This window comes from Hypanus sabinus, chromosome 6 (genome assembly GCF_030144855.1).
Source record: "Hypanus sabinus isolate sHypSab1 chromosome 6, sHypSab1.hap1, whole genome shotgun sequence".
In the NCBI taxonomy this organism is placed as follows: Eukaryota; Metazoa; Chordata; class Chondrichthyes; order Myliobatiformes; family Dasyatidae; genus Hypanus; species Hypanus sabinus.
Genome location: NC_082711.1, coordinates 117,711,302 through 117,714,802, shown reverse-complemented (window position 1 = coordinate 117,714,802; position 3,501 = coordinate 117,711,302). Strand labels below are relative to the sequence as shown.

Genomic DNA, 3,501 nt, shown 5'->3' with positions numbered 1-3,501 from the left:
AGGGAAACACGAGGGGGTATTTCTTTACTCAGAGAGTGATAGCTGTGTGGAATCAGCTTCCTGGAGAAGTAGTAGAGGCCAGTTCAGTTGTGTCATTTAAGGTAAAATTGGATAGGTATATGGACAGGAAAGGAGTGGAGGGTTATGGGCTGAGTGCGGGTAGGTGGGACTAGATGAGATTAAGAGTTCGGCACGGACTAGGAGAGCCGAGATGGCCTGTTTCCGTGCTGTGATTGTTATATGGTTATAAAAGGCAACTGGAAAAAGAGTGCCGACAAAACAATTTCTGCTGCGCATCAATTACATCGCAATACTGCTTAATCGAAAAAAAAAACAAATTCATAGAATATGTTTCAGCTCGCTTTGAAAGCTTGCGATTGTATTTTGGAACGCCTTTAAATTTCTCAGAGAGCGTTAAGTGTAGATATACGTAGAACCGTTGTCAGCGTGTGTGTTCTAATTTGCAGTGTTCGTCTGCGGACGCTGGAACTGATCCACCTGTATGAAATCTCTGTCGGTCTTGGTGTAGGCCTGAAAAGGTCACTGATCGTGCCAACATAGGTAGATAACCGTGATGTTATTCTTCGTATCCGGTGGCCTGATGGTCCATGCGCACACTGACAATATTGGTGATAAATAGCGATAGCGTCCTTGCACTGACATCTGGAATATCGGTGTTGGATTCCCGGCAGACTGTAAAGGCAACACTGTCCCATTGTTTTCGCCGGTCTGCTCCAACGAAATATTGGAAGAGTTGAGAAATGGGAAGTGCTTCAAGTGTCAAACAGGTATGTGGGAGAATGTTCAAAGCATACTGTTTGAGCATATGGTATAACACCTTCTTTATTAATATAGTCAACCAATCCACGTAATGGGGTAATGGACAAAAATATGTGGTAGTGTGGCCGAGCGGTCTAAGGCGCTGGATTAAGGCTCCAGTCTCTAAGGAGGCGTGGGTTCGAATCCCACCACTGCCATATTATGTATACATATTATGGTTGCAGTACTTAAGTGAATTCCAGAATGTTTTGCAGTATACAATGTAAGAACCATAACTCATCGTGGTGACTATTCAGTATTGGTATTTGGGTCATTGATAAAACTGCGGAGTCACAGAACAGTGCAGATTGGGCGGGGCTGCAGAGGACACATGAAAGTCTTGGCCTCTATTTATCGAACATAGTGTGTGTAAGAGCGTTTAACAACTGTAAGTATCCTCTCTTCTTTCTGTAACGCCATCTCTCCGGTTTCTTGAAAGTTTCAGCGAACTGGTCGGAATTCCAGTGGAAAGACCTTTGAAACGCGATGTAACATTGTCTCTCATTAAGACTAGGGCAAGTCCATAAAGTACGTCAAGGCCGCGTTTTGCAAACGATTGTCACCATAAACCAACACTGCCATGCAAAAATACTCTAAACAGGTAAACATACTTCTCAGAAATGTCACCAATTTGATCCGTCGCCGTGTTTCTTGCCCGGCAGACAACATCAGACCTGCAAAGTTTAATATGTACACTGTATTAATGTTCCATTCCTTATTGAGGAAATAGCTTTTTATTTGGAATTACAGATGCAGTATGATTTGTAACGTACAGTTTATTCTGAAACTAAAGGCTCCGCTGGGTGTTGAACCCAGGATCTCCTATTTACCAGATAAACGCTTTGACCAGTTACGCCACAGAGTCCTTGCGCTGTCCAGTATCTGGAATAATGAGACTACGTAGATGAGATAAATCAAATTAGACCGTATTTAGAGACGTACTCCGTTGTAGATTGCATGCATAATATGGGCTCCTACTGTCTCCATAGCTGACTCGTTTTCAAGACATTGCTCCTCGTCCGACACTCAGCCGAAAGTTAGTGGAGTATCCACGAATCTTCCACATTCCACCACTCGCTGTGTGAAGAAGCCCCCCGCCAAAGTTCCCTTTAAACTTTTCCCCCTTAACCCATGTCCTCTGTTTTTTATTCTCCCCTAGCCTCATTGGAACAAGCCTGCTTGCATTCACTCTATCTATACCATTCATAATTTTATATACCTCTCTCAAATCTCCCCTCATTCTACTACACTCCAAGGAAAAAAGTCTTAACCTATTCAACCTTGCTCTGTAACTCAGTTTTTCAAGTCCCGGCAACATCCTTGTAAAGCTTCTCTGCACTCTTTCAACCTTATTAATATCCTTCTTGTAATTAGGTGACCAAAACTGCTCACAATATTCCAAAGTCGGCGTCACCAATGTGTTATACAACCTCGCCATAATATTCCAACTCTTATACTCAATTCTTTGATTTACAGAGGCCAATGTATCAAAAGCTCTCTTTACTACCCTATCTACCCGTGACGCCACTTTTAGGGAATTTTGTATCTGTATTCCTAGAGTATTCCTCTGTTCTAGTGCACTCTTCAGTACCCTACCATTTACCTTATATGTTTTACCTTGGTTTTTTTCTTCCAAAGAGCAATACCTCAGACTTGTCTGCATTAAACCCCGTCTGCAATTTTTCAGCCCATTTTTCTAGCTGGTCCAAATCCCTCTGCAAGCTTGGAAATCTCCCTCGTTGTCCACTACACCTCCAATCTTTGTGTCATTAACAAAATTGCTGATCCAATTTACCACATTATCATCCAGATCATTGATATAGATGAAAAATAACAATGGACCTAGTACTGATCCCTGTCGCAGACCACTAGTCGCAGGCCTCCACTCAGAGTAGCAATCCTCCATTACCACACTCTGGTTTCTCCCACGGAGCCAATGTCTGATCCAATTTACTACCTCTCCATGTACACCTAGCGACTCAATCTTCTTAACCTCCCATGTGGGACCTTGTAGAAGGCCCTACTGAAGTCCATGTAGACAATTTACACTGCCTTAGCTTCATTCACTTTCCTTGTAACCTCCCCGAGAAACTCTAATAGATTTGCTAAACATGATCTTCCACGCACAAAACCATCTTGACTCCCTAATAAGCCCCTATCTATCCGAGTACTTGTAGGTCCTATCTCTTAGTAATCCTTGCAATAATTTACCTACTACTGACGTCAAACTTAACGGCCTATAATTTCCCAGACTACTTTTAGAAACTTTTTTAAACAACAGAACAACATGAGGTATCCTCCAATCCTCCGGCACCTCACCCGTAGATACTAAAACTTTAAATATATCTGCTAAGGCCCCTGCAATTTCAGCAATAATCTCCTTCAAGGTCCAAGGGAACATCCTGTTAGGGCCCGGGGATTTATCTACTCCGACTTGCCTCAAGACAGCAAGCACCTCCTCCTCTTCAATCTGTATTGGTTCTATGACCTCACTGCCTTATTGCCTTATTTCCAAAGACTCCATGCCAGTTTCCTTATTAAGTACAGATGCAAAAAAACCCATTTAAGATTTCCCCCATTTCTTTTGGTTCTATATATAGCCGACCACGCTGATCTTCAAGAGGACAAATTTTATCCCTTACTATCCCTTTGTTCTTAATATACCTGCAGAAGCTGTTTGGA

The 3,501-nt window shown here is 42.4% G+C and overlaps 1 non-coding gene across 1 annotated transcript; it reads left to right on the top strand.

Moving 5' to 3' along the window:
- Positions 1–895: 895 nt before the first annotated feature.
- Positions 896–977, top strand: trnal-aag (transfer RNA leucine (anticodon AAG)). The gene has a single exon. It is a non-coding gene; the product is annotated as a tRNA-Leu (tRNA).
- The last annotated feature ends 2,524 nt before the right edge of the window (positions 978–3,501 follow it).